At 37.8% G+C, this 18,649-nt stretch overlaps 1 long non-coding RNA gene and 1 other non-coding gene across 2 annotated transcripts in view; one reads left to right on the top strand and one right to left on the bottom strand.

Moving 5' to 3' along the window:
- LOC146396175 (uncharacterized) overlaps window positions 1-18,649 on the top strand; it is a 65,520-nt gene that overhangs the window by 14,818 nt on the left and 32,053 nt on the right. The window lies entirely within an intron of this gene.
- Window positions 6,088-6,194, bottom strand: LOC146396176 (U6 spliceosomal RNA). The gene has a single exon (XR_014830661.1). It is a non-coding gene; the product is annotated as a U6 spliceosomal RNA (small nuclear RNA).

Below are 18,649 nucleotides of genomic sequence, written 5' to 3' on the forward strand. Positions count from 1 at the left end.
AATGGTTAAAATAAGCATGTGTTACTTTTCTAATTTTCATGAGTGATATTTAAAAAACGTTTCACTGCATCCCATTCAATCTATTGAACTTCACATTTCTGAACAAATAGGAATATATCAAAGGAGTTCAGCACCCATTCCTATTTCAGAAAAGTCGAGGCGGCATAGAAAGAAAATAAGCATAAACTGTGTAGAAGATATCCATGGCTGGTTAGCTCAGTTGGTTAGAAAATAGAGTTACTGCTGGCCAGGGGATCAGCTTAATCCTTTAGTGGCCCTTTATTTAAGTACAGATCCAAGGCCTCAAGCTGCTTGCCCAGACAAGCCCCAAACAGCCTCTTGACAAAAGCATGTTGTTGCTCCTACTGCGAATCAAGCAACCAAGTGTGGCTGGTTCAGTGAAATCCCAATAGACTGCGGAGGAAAACACATCCTGCATGTTAGAGACGGGAGTTAATTGCTTCATGGGTGAAGAGGAGCAATGTCTTTCTCTGGTGCCATTTATCTTCGAAATAGTTCTCTAATGGCTCAAGGGGCAATCTATTTTTATAAATTATTTAGCTCATCCTGGATTGGCAAAAATATTCCTTGAGAAGTCTTTGACCAACCTAATTTTCACAGAATAGATTGTATAAGATAGAATTTTTTTTTTCAGACTCTCATTCCTAAATCCATCCCCAAACATAGTCAAGATTGAAGGAAGTTTAAGTTCTATTTTGGCTCCAGCCTGATGGCATTTTTATTGAGTTATGCAAGTCACTGGAAAAACTTATTTGACCAGAGGATCAAAACTTAACTTATGTAAATGTGGAAAGTAACATAATGTCTTTTCTATCAAAGGAAATCTTGGTTACCCCATTTTGCTCCAGTTTCGGCTGAAACACACTCCTGTGACCGCCCCCCCTTCCCTCTTCTTCCAGAAACAATTTGTTTCAAATTAGCCAAGCTAGAAGAATGTGCACCCTGACCTGACCAATGGGAAGGGAACAGGTGCATCACCTGCGTTAGGGATGAAGAGAGAGGGTCTTTTCTTCTTTGTACGTGCCTTTTGAGTATCTGTGCCCTTCTGCAGAAGTAAAGAGACTTGTTGAGATCTCCTCATGTTCATGTGTCTCATTTTCCTACACTGACCATCCGAGCCATCTCCCCAACATAAAGATGTGGTTTTCCTTATCTTAGTCCATAAACTCAAAGCCATCTAGTTAAAGTATCTGTAGGAATTTGTTCTGTGGGATTTTAGAAAGAAAATTTGAAGCTAAAAGTTTTTTCGAAAAAAGAACTATCCAGGATTGCTCTGAAAATGAGAAGTAATAGGAGCAGGACCCCGATTTGACTAGACATTATAGTGTATTAAAATGTTATACTAATTAAAACATTTGGAAGGAAGAAACAGAAATAAATAAAAGGAACTGAACTTCTGACTGTGATATGAAAATTTTACATATAATGATTATGGCATTTTAAATAATTGGTGAAACATGGATTTAATCAATTATTAATATTGGTTAGCCATTTAGAAAGAAAATAAGATTCTTACTGCATTGGACTTAATAAAAAAAGTTCCAGGTGATCAAAATTCAAATATAAAAAATGAATCTAATATGCTTTGGAAAAAATCAGAGGACCTGTTTCTCTGAAGAAAATACCTCTCTTAGGTATTTTCTTAAAAATAAGTTCAATACACATTATCGATAAATTAAAATTATTTCTACAAATACTTATCAAATCAAAATTGCATTAGAAGAGTAGTTCCCATCATGGCTCAGTGGTAAAAAATCTGACTAGTATCCATGAGGATGTGGGGTCAATCCCTGGCCTTGCTCAGTGGGTTAAGGACCCAGTGCTGCCATGAGATGTGGTGTAGGCCACAGGTGTGGCTCGGATCTGGTGTTGCTGTGGCTATGATATAGGCCAGCAGCTACAGCTCCCATTTGACCCCTAGCCTGGGAGATTCCATATGCTGCAGGTACAGTCCTAAAAAGATAAAAAAAAAAAAATTTCATTAGAAGAAATTACAAGAGATTATTTTTTAAAATCTTGAGTTAATCATGTCACTAAAATGATAAGCCACAAAAGAATGTAAATTTGACTTGCTAAAACTTTCTAAATATTCAAGATAATTATTTTGAAAGTCAAACAAGTATAAACTGACAAAAATTGTTGCAGAATATATGAAAAACAAAGGCATATTTTTATAATACAAAGGAGTTCTGACAATTTATGAAAATTCAGTAAAGTCACAAAAATTTATGTTTCAGCAAACTAATAATCTAACTAGCATTGATTTTTACCTTTTTCAAAATCAAGAAGAATTAAGATAAGGCTTAGAAAAATAAGTAGGAAAGAAAATAAAATGAGGTTCCTTTTGATCTAGCAAAGAAATATATGTTTAATAATCCTTTAAATAATTTAGATATATTGACTTCTTTAGTTACTGATTTGTTATCCTACCCCACAGGTTTATCACCTAGGTTGAATTATTAGGTTTCAAAACACAAGCTGATTTTAAAACAGTATAACTGGCAGTTAAGACTTAATGTTACACAGGTATATTTACCAGAGCCCTTTAACATAACTTGGAATGTTTACTTTCGTAAAGATTAGAAATAAATATGAAAGTGTATGCTGAAATGTGAAGTCAAATATCTGCAAGATGCCCAAATTGAATTCATCCTTTTATCCAATCATTTATTTATTCATTTAGTATTTATTGCAGTCTTAGAATGTGCAGTTTATCATTATGCTACATTATAAACCTTTGCAAATCAAAGGTTAGTTTTTATTTGTCTCAGTAGTTAATATATATCCAAGGGGATGTATACACATGGATGTAGATAGTTCAACACACTGTAAGAAAAATGTTTTATATATATTTTATATTAAAATATGAGTTGGGAGTTCCTGTTGTGGCTTAGCTGGTTAAAAACCCAATATAGTATCCATGAGGATGTGGGTTCAATCCCTGGCCTTGCTCAGTGGGTTAAGGATCTGGTGTTGCCACAAGCTGCAGCATAGGTCACAGATGCAGCTTAAATCTGGCAGGTGCTGTGACTGTGGCATAGGCCTCAGCTGCAGCTCTGATTCAACCCCTACCTTGGGAACTTTCATATGCAGTTCCCAAAGGAACACAAAAATGAGTCTTTAACCTTCTCAGTGGAAGCTATAATTTCATCACCAGCCTTTATGTCAGTAGCTATTTATACTGAGAGATTTATTTTTCTGAAAAATACTTAAAGATATTTCTAATTCTAGGGATATAAATATTACCTGTATCTTTGGAATAAGAGGAGACAATTGTTTATTTAGAAGTCTGTGTGTTGCAGCCTTTCAATGTCTCATTTTCATATAGTGATCAGCTGTTATGGGAGCAATATAACTAGGAAATTGAGGGGGTTTTTTTTGGAAAAAAATATGGAATACATACAGGGGGCTCAAACCCTTTTCAGGCAGTACTGACCTGCACAAGAATGTGCCTCGGATCCATGCAGCAACAGGGGTTGTGGTTGGGTCTGGGGAGATGAGAGAAACTAAAGGGAGGCAAAGGAAGTCTTCCTGGAGAGAGTATTATTGCCCTGTGTTTATTGATTTTGTCCATCTCCCACCATTTACAAACCAATATAAAAGGACATACTGCCTGTGTTTTCCTATAGGAATTTTATGATTTCGGGTCTTTAAGTCTTTAGTCCATTTTTAACTTGCGTGTATGGTGTGAGAAATTAGTCTGATTTGATTCTTTTGCATGCAGCTGTCCAGTTTTCCCAATACTAGTTATGGAAGAGGGCTGTCCTTTCTCCATTGTATATTCTTACCTCATTTGTCATAGATTAATTGACCAAATAAGTGTGGGTTGATTTCTGGGGTCTCACTTCTGTTCCATTGATATCTATGTCTGTTTTTATTCCACTACCATACTGTTCTGTAGCTTTGTAGTATATATAGTTTGAAATTGGGTAGTGTGATACTTCCAGCTTTGGTTTTTTTTGTTTTTTTTTTTCCCAAGGTTTCTTTGGCTGTTCAGGATCTTTTGAGTCACCATACAAATTTTAGAATTAGTTGTTCTAGTTCTGTGCAAAAAGCCATTGGTATTTTGATAGGGATTGCATTGAATCTGTAGAGTGTCTTGGGTAGTATGATCATTTTAACAATATTAATTTTTCAGTCCATGAGTATGGTATATCTTCCCATTGGATTTTATCATCTTTAATTTCTTTCATTAGTTTTCAGAGTATAGGGTTTTTTTTTTAACCTTCTTAGATTTATTCCAAAGTATTTTTTTTGATGTGACTGTCAATGTGATTGTTTTCTTAATTTCTTTCTATAGTTTTGTTGTTAGTGTATAGAAATTCAACAAATTTCTGAGTATTAATTTCATATAAGGTGAAATTACTGCATTTATTTATTAGTTCTAATAGCTTTAGGTGGCGTCTTTAGGGTTTCCTTTATATAGTGTCATGTTATCTGCAAACAGTGACAGGTTTACTCTTTCCTCCAAGTTGGATTATTTTTATTTTGTTTATTTCATATCTTTTTATGTCTGTTAATATTTGCTTTATGTACTTAGGAGTTCTTAATGTTAGTTGTGTATATAACAATTACTATATCTTCTTGTTCGATCCATCCCATTATCATAATTTAGTGTCCTTTTTGTTTCTTGCTACAGGTATTGTTTTAGTCTACTTTGTCTAAGTATTTATATTCCATATTTCTTTTCATTTTCATTTATATTTAAATCAATTGTTGGTAGGTATGTGGTTATTATTGTCTTGTTTATTGTTTTCTTATTTTTCTAGTTCATTTGTAACACTAAAGAAACACAGATTTCATTAGCATTATGTTTGGATTCCTTTCTCTTTTGTGTGTTCTTATCTGTTACATATTTTGGTTTCCAATTACCATGACGTTCATATATAAATATATAAGAATATTTTAAGTTGATGATCTCTCACTGTCTCCTTCATGTGTAATATTTCTGACATCTTTTTGTTTTGTGCACCCCTTAATAACTTATTGTGGATTTAGACAGTTTTGGAGTATTTAGATACTTTCCTTTTAGGCTTTCTACTAGCTTTATAAGTGGTTGACCTGCTCTCCATACTGCACATTTGCCATTACCAATGAGATTTTTCCTTTAGCAATTTTTATATTTCTAGTTGCAATTTTTTCTTATCTGCTTAGAGAAGTCTGTGTAACTTTTCTTGTAAAGGTAGTTTAGTGACACAGAACTCTTTTAACTTCTGCTTTTCTGTAAAATTCTATCTCTCTTTCAAATCTGAATGATAGCCTTGTAGGCAGAGTATTCTTGATACTAGATTTTTTCCTTTCATTATTTTGTATATTTCATGTCATTCCCTTCTAGCCTACAGATATATGCATAAAATTCAGCTTCTTGTCTTTGGGAGTTATCTTGTATGTGGTTGGTGGCTTTTCCTCTTGCTTCTTTTAAGTCCCTCTTCATCTTCAATTTTTGCCATTTTAATTAATGTGTCCTGTGTAAACCCCTTTGGGTTCATCTTGTTTGGGATGCTCTGTGCTTCCTGAACCTGAATGTCTGTTTCCTTTCCCAAGTTATTATTCATCTATTGTTTCTTCAAATAACTTCTCTATACCTTTTTCATCTATTACTTCTTCAAATAATATCTCTACACCTTTTTTCTTTATTATCCTTCTGACACCCCCTTAATGAAAATATTGATAGACTTGATGATGTCCCAGAAGTCTCTTAAACTACCTTCATTTCTTTAAACCTCAATTCCTTTTTTCCTTTTTTCTTTTAAATTTTATTGAATTACAGTTGATTTATGGAGTTGCGATAATTTTGGCTGTACAACACGGTGATTCAGTTATACATGTACACACATCCATTCTCTTTCAGATTCTTTTCATAGATTATCACAGAATATTGAATAGAGTTCCCTGTGTTATATAGCAGGTTCCCCTTGGCCAATCTTCCTAATACTTAGGTGTGCCTTCGCCAATCCCGAACCCCCAGTCCATCCCTCCTCCCCACCACCTGTCCCCTTTGGTAAAGATAATTTTATTTTCAAAATCTGTGGGTCTGTTTATGTTCTACAAATGAGTTCATCTATAAAAAATATGGAATGCTTCATGAATTTGTGTATCATCTTTGCCTGGAGGTCATGCTAATCTTCTCTGTATTGTTCCAGTTTTGGTATATGTGCTGCTGAAGTGAGCACAAACTATTCTCATTTTTAACGCTTCTTTTGTTATTTATCTTTTTTCTACTCACCTTAGGTGATTTTCACTACTCCTTCTTCTAGTTCACTGAGCCATTCCTCTGGATCACCTACTTTACTGTTGATACTTTCTAGTGTATTTGGTTTTTCAGTCTTACATGCTTCAGCTCTACTTGGTTCTTCTTTATATTTTCCCTTTGTTAAACTTCTCCCTGTGTTCATCCATTCTTATCCTCAGTTCATTGATCATTACTTTGAATTCTTTATTGTGTAGATTGCCTATCGCTACTTTAGTTCTTTTTCCTTCTTTCCCTTTTTTTTTTTTTTTTTTTTTTTTTTTTTGTCATTTTGTCTTTTGAGGACTGCCCCTGTGGCATATGGAGGTTCCCACACTAGGGGTCTAATTGGAGCAGTAGCTGCTGGCCTATGCCACAGCCACAGCAACACTAGATCTGAGCCGCATCTGCGACCTACACCACGGCTCACAGCAATGCCAGATCCTTAACCCACTGAGCAAGGCCAGGGATCAAACCCGTAACCTCATGGTTCCTAGTCATATTCATTTCCACTGTGCCATGATGGGAACTCTCTCTTTTTCCTTCTTATATAATGTATTCCTTTGTCTCCTCAGTTTGCCTACTTCTCTGTATTCATTTCCATGTATTAAGTTAAGTTACATTTTCCCATCTTGGAGTAATGGCCTTATGTAGGATACATCCTGTGGGCCGAGAAGCTCACTCTCCTTTGATCACCAGAGTTATGTGCTCTAGTGATGTCCCCATAAGTACTGCTTGGAGACGTCTGTTGTGGTGGAGTCAACTACTGAGGGCATGATGATTGGCATGACTAGCTCCTGCCCCTGTTGACTGTTAGGACTTGCCCTAAGCAGTGTGTGCCAGCCTACTGGTGGACAGATAAGCTCTCCAATAGGTTAGAGGGAGGAGTCCAAATTGACCCTTGCCAGCATCAACATTCTCATGGTAAAACCAGCTCCCCCAAATGGCTGATGTCAATATCTAGCTCTCTAAAGGGGAGTCCCAACTGCCTTCTGTTTCCCTGGGAAACTCTCCAAGATCCAGATTCCTTTCTAATTATTGCTTCTGTTCTGGGTCTCAGAGTGTGTGAGATTTTTTTCATGTACTCCTTAAAAGTGGAGCTTGTTTCCTAGAACCCATTTGTTCACCCTACTGAGAGAGCCAAATGCTCTGGGGCTTTTTTTTTCCCTGATGTAGGACCTCTGGGTTGGGAAGTCTGATGTGGGGCTCAGACACCTCACTCCCTGGAGAGAATTTCTGCAATTTGATTATCCTCCCACATATGGACTGACTACCTGAAATTGTGGATCTTGACTTTACTGTGTCTCCAGTTCTCCAAGGTTGTTTTTTTTTTTTTTTTTTAAAGCAGAAACTCCGGCAACTGCCAATTGGCTGGCCACCTCTGGGTTATGGTCAGCTAGGTGGTGTCTAGCTGGAGATGCTGTGCTGTAGTCTTGGGGAGCCTACCTAGGGTTGTGGTGACCAGAATCCACTGTTGGCATTCATATCATGTCTCAGTAAGTGTTATGGGGCTCAGGCATGTTTGCACTGGTGTCAACAGGCTAAATGGCCAGGTCCAGGTTTGTCAGGGAGAAGCATATATCAGGCACTGCTCTGAGGTCTTTACATATGTTTATTAATTTGACCCTCATCAAACCAATAGAACAGCTCTGTTGATTCATTTTTGTCTCACAGGCAAGAAAATTGAGACACAGAAAGTTCAGATATTTGACCAAGTTCCCAATGTCTAAATTCTGACTAAATTTAGCCCAGAAAATCTGGTTGCAGACTCTGTGTTCATATTTACTGCATTACCTACAAATAAGAATAATAAATTAGATTTTAAATATCCACATGGGTATTCTTTATTGTATAGATAGGGAGAGAAAAAAAATATTTTTTTTGAAGGAAAGAAAGCAGTTTCAGAGTCCTGGGTGGCTCAGTGAGTAAAGGATCCAACATTATCACTGCTGTGGCTTAGATTGTTGCTATGGTATGGGTTCAATCGCCAGCCGTGTGGGTACAGCCAAAAAAAAAAAAAAATACAGTTTTTTGAGATTTGAGTGGGGTATTTTTTTTCTCTTGTCCTCCTTCCCTTAATCCTCCTTATTCCACTCATCTTATCTTCCTTTTTCCACTAGTTTTGTTATCTTGGGAAAACCATGAGAGGTGGTATTTTAAAATGGTCAACTTTCAGTTCCAGAGAGATAGAACTCATTATAATTTTAATTATTATTGCTTCAGAGATCCTTGTGAGCCATTTGCTCCACATCACAGCAAAATGAATGAAGAAAGCATGGACAATGGCCTGTTAGTGGACAGAGCAGCCTTGAATGTACAGACACAGCAGAGACCTGGTGACAGATGGCAGCGCTCCAGGCAGCCATTGCCATACACATTCTTCTATCCACACCTCCATCTGTCAGCACAAGTGTGTTACTAAATTTATCCACTTGGAGAATAATTTTCAGGCTTGTTCATAAGGTTAAAATGAAATCTGTAACTCACCAAGACTTTTCATTTTAGCCACCGAATTCTTTCTCTTTTTCACTAGAAGTATGAATTATTGGGGTGGGGAGATAAATAAACATGGGGGGGAAGGTTGGGCTTAGAGGGGATGTAGGATATTAAAATTTGAGGCTAATGCAAAATAAAAGGAATTGAGAAAAGAACTGAGTAGATCATGTCTTCTGCAGGGAACATATTAATTTAATAAAATGTAATCTGATAATAATCCATGAATAGGAAAATCCAGACTCAAAACTAGAGTGTCCATTTTCACTATATTTATAAAATAACTGTGAAATTAATTCCTGAATTTAGAAGAAATATTCAAAGAGTGAATTCTTAGACAAATGAATTTTTTTTTCTCCCTCACAGCTAAATAATCTAAAAGTTAGAATCATGGGCTTACTTCGGTAAAAACAGATGAACAATGTGATCTTTTGCTTGCACCCTGTAGGGCGAGCATGTACATCTATGAGAGACTCACCCTAAGACTGTGTAGAAAGGAGGCTTGAAGAGCACTATATTCTGTGCTCCCCTTAATGTAACAGCTGAGAAATATTGTCTCACTTTTGCTTGACATAAACTCGGTGTGCTCCCTTTTCTGAATTTACAAAGACAGCAATAAATACAAAGAAATTATATCTTACATATTTTGACTTGAAGATGAGCCCTTACTGATGCTCTTAGACCAAGATGTTTTGACAGATATCTCAGACACTGGCATCAGGGTTCACATGCCACTTATTATGAAGACTGTTCATTTCTAACTTTCGGCAATGGAACGCCCCAAGGAAGAAGGGTCCAACTCTTGCCCTTCAAAAATACCTTAAGTTTGCCTCACCCTTCCTTGTGTTCTTCTCACAAAAATTGCCCTGTCTTCTCTCTGCTGCTTATGTAAATCCCACACAGCCTCTGAATACACATCTGATTTCTCCTTCCATGAAGTTCTACCATGTGTCTCCATTATGTACTTTTCTTTCCTTCTAAACCACATAAGGTCCAGTGGTCTCAGAGTCTCCTAATACACTATCTTGTACTAGTTCACCAGGTGCAGTAGGCTGACTATTCCCCTCTCGCCTTAGATATCCATGCCCAAAACTTCAGAACCTATAAATGTATGAGTAAATTAAAGGAAATTTGCAGATGTGAATAAATTAAGGATATTGAGATGGGGTACTTCCTGGTTTATCCAGATTGTGTCCTTTATATTCACAATGATCTCTGTAAGAGGAAGGCTGTGCAGTTAAAGGCAGAGTAGGAGATGTCAAGGTTAGGGCAGAGTGGGAGTGATGACAGCAAGAGTTCATGAGCCAAGGGATACAGGTAACCTCTAGAGGCTGGAAAAGGCAAGAAAATGGATTTTCCTTTAGAGCCTCTGGGATGAACACAGTCCTGCTGACCCTTTTGAAACTGAAACTCCTCTGACTTGAACCCAGCCTAAACCCAGATTGCGACTTGGGCCTACTATTTTTTGTTTGTTTTATTTGAATCACTCACCTCATGTCTGGACTTACTGAGGCTCAGGTTCTTTGTGTCTCAGAGCAGAGGTAATTCAGCAAGAGACAAAATCATAGGCAAGAAATAGATTTATTAAGATAGGACAATTGTGAGAGATACAAGTGGGCAGGCGAGGAGGCTCTGTCCTGTAGATTAGGTGGGCTATGTTTTTATAATCCAAGGAACGTGGGGTAGGGAAAAAGATTGCCTTCTTCCTCATTCTTTTAGTAGATGTCAGGCTTAAGTCACTTAGCTCCTCCATTGTATCAGGTAACAGAGTATTTGACCCTATAAGATCAAACTAGGACTGTCATGGTGCTTATTCAAATCAGCAGGAGGGTGGTTACACATGCTAAAATACATTGAGTTATCTCAGGTTTCCTTATAATGAGGGTCTCCTACTTTGGAAAGTCATCTTTCCCTTAAATTCCCCTCCTTGGTCCTACGGATGATTATCTTGCTGAACTTGAACTCAGGCCTCATTTTATCTTTCATTTAATGAGTTGAGGCATATCTTGTGCTTTTATTTATGCTTTTATAGTTAAGCAAGGCTGCTTCATTCTATGACTTTTTTGCTGGCTTTCTTGAGTGAGTATTAACTTAAGAGTGGTCCCCCAAATTCCTCTAGATTTCCCTCCCCATCTGTGGTCCCCTACTGGGATTTCCACAGAACTGTAAGATAGTAAATTTATGGGTTTTTCTTCAGTCACTAAGTTTGCTGTAATGTATTAATAGCATCAGCAGGAAACCAATACACAAAGAATTTATGACTTGTGTCCTTGTGCAACATGATCCTCTTATAAGAGTCCAAAGGGACAAATCACCTTTCCTCGAGATCATGATTATACAGATTTTACTGGCTCAGAAGATGGCTCAATACCAGCTGCAAAACGGATGTAACCACCTTTGCCTCACAGTTTAGGCAATAAAGACTGGTAAATTAAACCATATTCATCAAAAATTTTGCAAGAGTTTGGAATTATAGCCCGAGGATCCAGTATTGGAACCGTGTGAATCTCAGAGAGGAGAAGAGGTTCTTTGCCTAATGAGTGCCAGTCACATTAGGAAACTAAATTCACTCAAAGGAGCAGGAGTGGCCAACCCAAAATATGGCCCTTAGGCTTAAGGATTACTTTAAGCTGATTATTTTTTTTTTAATGCAAACACAAGGAAATCTCTGGAAACCAAGTAGAAATTACTTTTTTTGTAAGAGATATTTACATTTATAAAGGAAATCTCCATTAGCAATGGAGTCTTTCTGTACCTGGAAGAAGAGGGTGACTGAATCTTTAGAAAGGCTTATTAATGGAGAAGGCCTGAAATCTGTGTAATAACTATATCTTTCTCATTGTGCTTTTCCTGGTTCCTTTCCATAACTGGGCTACCCTACCCCTAATATCTTTTGCTTTTAGCCAGAGATAGTCTTTTTTTAAAAAAAATGTTTTTTATTTTTTTCCATGATAGTTGATTTACCATGTTCTGTCAATTTCTACTGTATAGCAAAGTGACCTAGTCATACATAGGCATAAATTCTTTTTCTCACATTATCCTCCATCATGTTTCATCACAAATGACTAGATATATTTTTCAGTGCTATACAGCAGGATCTCATTGCTTATCTACTACAAATGCAATAGTTCACATCTATTAACCCCAGACTCCCTGTCCATCCCTCTTCCTCCCTCTCCCCCTTGACAATCACATGTCTGTTCTCCAAGTCCATGAGTTTCTTTTATGTGGAAAGGTTCGTTTGTGCCATATATTAGATTCTAGATACAAGTGATATCATATGGTATTTGTCTTTCTCTTTCTGACTTACTTCACTTAGTGTGAGAGTCTCTAGTTCCATCCCTGTTGCTGCAAATGGCATTATTTTGTTATTTTTTATGGCTGGGTAGTATTCCATTGTGTATATATAGCACATCTTCTTAATCCTTTCATCTGTCAATGGACATTTAGGTTGTTTCCATGACTTGGTTATTGTGAATAGTGCTGCAATGGACGTACGGGTGCATGTATCTTTTTCAATGAAGTTTGTCTGGATATATTCCCAAGAGTGGGATTGCTAGGTCATATGTAGTTCTATATTTAATTTTCAGAGGTGCTTCCATACCATTTTCCGTAGTGGTTGTATCAATTTACATTCCCACCAACAGTGTAGGAGGGTCCCCTTTTCTCTACACCCTTTCCAGTATTTGTTATTTGTTGACTTGTTAATGATGGCCATTCTTGACAGGCGTGAGGTGGTACCTCATAGTAGTTTTGATTTGCATTTCTCTAACGATTAGTGACATTGAGCATTTTTTTCAAACGCTTCTTGGCCATCTGCATATCTTCTTTGGAGAAATGTCTACTATGGTCTTCTGCCCATTTTTCAAATTGATTGTTGGTTTTTTTGTGTTGAGTTGTATGAGTTGTTTGTGTATTTTAGAGATTAAGCCTTTGTCAGCTGCATCATTTGAAACTATTTTCTCCCATTCTGTAGGTTGCCTTTTTTTTTTTTTTTTTTAATGATTTCCTTTGCTGTGCAAAAGCTGGTCAGTTTGATTAGGTTTCGTTGGTTTATTTTTGCTTTTATTTCTGTTGCCCTGGGAGACTGACCTAAGAACACATTTTGTACGGTTGATGTCTGGAAATAGTTTTAAAGATGATGATTGACCATTTTGGGAGACTCTGAAAATGAATCTTCCGAAAGCCGAGTTCCCCCACTGAATTTATGATTAACCTGTCTATCCAAAGCTTTATCCTCTTTCTTGTCCCTCCCTCTGTCACCTCAGGATTAAGAAATATCAATGACAGGGAGGGATTAAAACTGAGCAGGAAGAATACATGTCATGAAACTTCTGCTTATTTTTCTCCTGTTAATCTATCTCTTATTACTGGGGAGTCCCAGCGAGAGCATAGAAAGACGGAGGAAAACTGAAAGAACCCCAGAATCCAGTGTTCCTATCAGCAGATTTGGGCAGTTTCCCTACCCTACTTTAAACAGGGAAGTGAACAAGAATTTTTGCTCCAAAGCAACCACACTCCTCCATGGGTCAGTATTCAGATTGTTTGCCCTAAAGGAGGTGCCTACAAACTAATCAAATGTAAATGTTCTCCTTTGTTGTGGCTATTGCTGTTATTTGGTATAACCTGGATAATAAAGTTATTAGTAAACCCCTCAGGATTACCCCTGTTCCAGGAAATGTGCAGGAACCTATTCAGCCACATGCACAAATGCACCCAGGGTGACTGAGCCCCAGGTGTTGGCAGGCTCTATTAGGAGGGTTTCAGCCAGGATGCCACCAGTCTTGGATTTAGAACCAGAGCTCACATCCCTTTACATGAAAGGGCGCCAACGGAAATGATGCTTAAATGCATCTATTTCTCCTTATAGTATGCCTCAAATTATACCCCAGGCAGAATGGTTCTCCCAGTGAAACCAAATCAGACCCATCTGGCTAGCAGGTTTCAGTGTAAATGCTCTTACTATAATTTTAATGGGACAATCTCAGGATTGTAAAGCTGCCAGCTGCACAATGTCCTTAATCAGTGTGCCCAGAATTTGTATGCATCATGGATAGAGAATGCATCAGGATACCCAGTGCTCCTTTGCAAGGTGAATCCCTGATGACTCAAAGGAACTGAATGAGATCTGCTCAAACCTATACTTGTAACTCTTCCTGGCTTTTCCTGCCAGGCTTTTAGCACAAACACCCAGAACTTAACACTAGCCAGATACCCCTACCTAAATCTCATGTGTCTCCACCTGAGAAGACAACCCCCCACCTCCTGCCCAGGGCTGGCCTCTGCACCTTTAAGTACACAAGTGCCTCAGATGACATCACCCCACCCCAAGAGAACAAAAAAAGGAAATAGCACCCCCCCAACATTATTAGGCATTGTGATAGCACCTGGCCCCAGACTGCCTTCCCAGCAGGAGCCAAATGCCCTGGAGACCAGGTTTCAACAATGCCTCCCACTGATCCACACTCAGGACCTCAGAGAATAGTGTTTCGTAACGAAATTGCTAGATGCTTGCCCTGTGAACCTTTCCTCTATCAAAATGCTCAGAAAACCCTAAGGACCCTATTGATGGCATGGCAGCATTAGATCTTGTTTCACCTTTATGGCTAGTAAAAGTATGCAGTATAAACCATCCTAGGCTTGATAAGGCATTTCCTTGAAAGACTGCCAGCTTAATCCACCTAGACCCCACAGTTGGGCACCTTCTGCTGTTCAGTGTCCTAGATTACAGCTTCTCCCCACAGTTGGGCACCTTCTGCCGTTCAGTGTCCTAGATTACAGCTTCGACTTTCTACCTGATGCACCTGCAATAGACTCCGCTTCCCTAGATGATGATTCTTACTCCGAGGGCATTTGGAATCTCAATTGACAACCCAGGATGTTCACCAAGGTCTCTCCATCTAGTTATATACAAATTACAATACTTCCCCTCATGTTGAGGTCTCTGAAATTTATGTTCATCTCTCCAGGCTCCCAGTGGCTGTTCCCTGCTAAGACTTCTAGAGTTTTCCCCTGTACATGTGCAGGTGGGATTCATCAAAGGAATTGAAGTCTTTTTTTTTTTTTTTTTTTTTTTTTGGCAGATAACCAGGGATCATTTTTTGCAGGTCTGCCCTCTGTAATAATCTGCTCTCAACTGGCTTGGCAACCCAAACTCTCTTTTTCTCCATCCAGAAAGACTTCTCTTCTCTGTGTTCTATTTCCCTGTAATACAGTCACCAAGCTTGTCTTGAATGAGAAAGCCAGATGGATGTGGGTCACCTGTTGTGCATCTCTTCTATCCAGGACTTTAGAGTTGATTGCTGCCCAATGCCTGAAAACATTCAAATCGTGTCACGGAAAATATATTCAAGTATATCAGTTATCTGCAGCAGCATGATAGGTCAAATATCAACTCTTCTCTTATGACCAGAAAGGAAGCCCTGCTGCAGTTGGCTTTATCATTCCACTATTTTTTCTCCTTTGCATAAGTCTATGCATCTATGTTCATAATACTGTTGTAATGTTATACGCTGGCTATCCTAACTTTTTAAAAAGCACACTAACATGGTGCAGTGGCTTATACGCCAATAAATAAAGATAGCTTTTTTTTTTTGTATGTAGGCTAAGGACTTCAATTTTTAATGTATCCATATCATCTTCTTTTTGACTTTAAGTTTGAGCAGCTTTTGCATGAGCTAATATCAAAAAAGATCTTATTCATTCAGTCTATATGAGTCATTCTTTTATTTTTATTTTTAATTTTGTGACTGTGCCCTTGGCATATGGAAGTTCCCAGGCCAGGAATTGAATCTGAGTTGCAGCTACAACCAACCTCTGTTGCAGTAATGCCAGATCCTTTACCCTACTGCGCCAGGCGGGGGATCGAACTCACACCTCTGCAGTAACCCAAGCTGCTGCAGTCAGGCTCTTAACCCACTGTGCCACAGTGGGAACTCCTGCATGATTCATTTTGAATCTGATTGTAAGGACATACATATACTTCTGTGAGTTTCACCTTATTGATTCTGTACCAATTTTCCTAGGAGAGGATTTTCTTAAAGCTTAGTCTGCCATGTGCTGAAAGGGATATCACTAATACTTAGATGAATATGACCATTAATGCACATTTTACACCAAAATGCAGTTTGTCAAACAACATGTAATTAGTTTAGTCAGTAACAAAAGCTGAAATTTAGCTATCCCCAAAGGGCTATGAAACAATTGTTAACACGAAGACATGCCATTTATAATTTTAGCAAGTGCTATTTCTGTTTAAATGTAAGGTCAAATACTTGGTTGATAATGCTTAGAACTGACAGAAGGGCAGAAGTGAGGCAATTAGTGAATAAGAACCATTAAAGTAATTTGGTGGCATAGATGAAATTAAGTCTGTTAATTATTTGAAGATGTTAGAATGATGTGGATTTAATGCCTCTTTCAGCTGCATAATTCTTTGTCTTCTTAGGATGAAATAAAAGGTCACTTAAAGGGTATCGTTTTGCTGATGATGAGCATTTTATTAATATTAAAATTATTAAGTTAATAAACATTAATTTAATGTCTAATATCTTCAAATTACTTGTGAGTACTGTTCTACAAACTACCATGGTGTTGGAAAGCAAGAGGGTAAATTAAGACATGCTATAAGTATATTATCTTAGGTTGCAGAAATGCACTGATGCTATTCTCTTCATTTTAAAATAAACTGTCATGGCTCAGTGGTTAACGAATCCAACTAGGAACCATGAGCTTGAGGGTTCGATCCCTGGCCTTGCTCAGTGGGTTAAGGGTCTGGCACTGCCACACACAGCTCAGATCCCACGTTGCTGTGGCTCTGGCGTAGGCCGGCAGCTACAGCTCCAATTAGACCCCTAGCCTGGGAACCTCCATGTGCCACAGGTGCGGCCCAAAAAAAAAGGACAAAAAGACAATAAAATAAAATAAAATAAAATAAAATAAAATAAAAGTAACTGTTTAAAAATAGAGGTCTATTTTCTATAGAACAATGAAAATGATTTCCATAAGGAAACAGCTATAACAATGTACGTAGACAGCAGGTGAAGTGGTGCTCTGTATGTGTGACTATTTTTCTCACTGAAGATGATGGAAATAAAAGTTATAAACAAGAAGCATAGTGTCATTCACTGCTTGCCAGGATACATTGACCTAAGTAATATCCACACTTTTCAAAAGGGGAAACTGTCTTGGACCACTTGGAGCTCGGATACAAACTCCGTTCTAAGTGATCCTTAACCACATGGTGCCACTTTGCTTTTCGTAGTCTAGTTGCTTTCTCTAGGATGGCAAGACCTTTCCAACCTCTACTCACTGAGTGGCTTGTTCAGCCCCTGTAAATGTTTGCCTCTTCCAGTCATTTCAGAGCTTTTAGTATGTTTCAGAGAACACTGTGAAGTAAGAAGAACTAAACTAGGAGATCTTATGGAAATGGAAGCCAATAAACTAGTTTTCAAGGAAACTATAGTTTGTGGAATACTTAACATTTCCATTTAACTGCCAATTAACTTGATATTTCTTGTGACATGTGTCAAAATCCATACGAGAAAAATGTCATAAAATTTATTTCCTGCATGAGATTCGTTCACTATAGAGTATTATCCGTCACAGAATTTATTGAGTTAAATCATTGCTGCTGGTTGTATTCACATGCTTTGCAGTGACGTGACCTTTCTATTCCCTATCAAGTGATAAGAGTTTACTTCTCTATCCCCCTGATATCTGAGCAGACACTGCAATTCATTTGAGCAAAATAATTGAATAACATGGCATTAAGAAGTGTCTATGCAGCCCTTACAAAGACTGGTAGCTTTAGCTTTATGCCTCTGTGGAACACTCCCCCTTGGAACCCAACTGCCATGCTTTTTAGAAACTCAAGTTGCAGGAGGAGACGGTGTATGAACTCTGGTCAACAGCTCCCGCTAAGTTCCCAGAAGACATCAAGCAGAATTCAACAGCTACGTGAGAGCCTCTTTGGACATTCAGCCTAATCTTGCATTCAGATCACCTAGCCCCATTAGTTACCCAACTGCAATGGTCAGCCTCTTATTTCATGAGAACCACCCTGCTGAGACCACTCAACCCACAGAAACCTGAGAGATAATAATAAATTGTCATTTTAACCCACCAAATTTTCAGATGGTTTATTATGTAGCAATGTATAACAATCATAAAGACTTTTTAGGTTTTCATTTTTTTCCTGTAGTGCCAAGGGGTATTTGAATGGCTTTACATTCAAGTGTTCTGCATAAGGATACTTATATAAGAAACCTAGTTTTCAAGCAGCAGCATGAAATGGGTTACTATTTTAATCTTTATTTAGTAGATGTTGAAAATAGATGTAGATAAGCAATATCACTAAGCCAATGTCTTGGGCAAATAGTAACTAATTATATGCTAAATATATACAAGGATATAAGTAACTTCTAGATTCCTTAGGTTCTGTGACCTCAGGATAGTGCCAGGGTTTCCAGACACTAGAATTTGAGAAAAGGCATTATGATCTATGTAGTAACTATTCTCTATGTCTGTTATTAATATATTATTTGAAATTATTAATATATTATTTACTCCTGTGTAAATTACTATATGGTTTCATATCCTGACTGGAAATTATTTAATACCTTCCATCAATCCTAGAGCATCATCTAAAGAATTTGTTTTTCCTATCCTTAGAATTCTCGGCTCTGAAGGTCCAGTAGTCCTGGTTCTCAGAGCTGCAATGATTTCATCAGGAAACACATAAAGAGTTTCATCAGTTGTAAGCTATGGGTACCATTTGGTTTATTGAAGCAGTTTCCCAAGAGATGAGGGGGCACAGAAAGGAGTCTATTTGGCACCTAGGCAATCTACCTGGTATCACCTGTTACCTATCTAACAAATTTTACTGGAAAAATTTGTATAGGGTAG

Source organism: Sus scrofa, chromosome 15 (genome assembly GCF_054392235.1).
Source record: "Sus scrofa isolate SSC_HxYL_T2T_F1_AM1 chromosome 15, Sscrofa_HxYL_maternal_Yorkshire_Landrace_v2.0, whole genome shotgun sequence".
In the NCBI taxonomy this organism is placed as follows: domain Eukaryota; kingdom Metazoa; phylum Chordata; class Mammalia; order Artiodactyla; family Suidae; genus Sus; species Sus scrofa.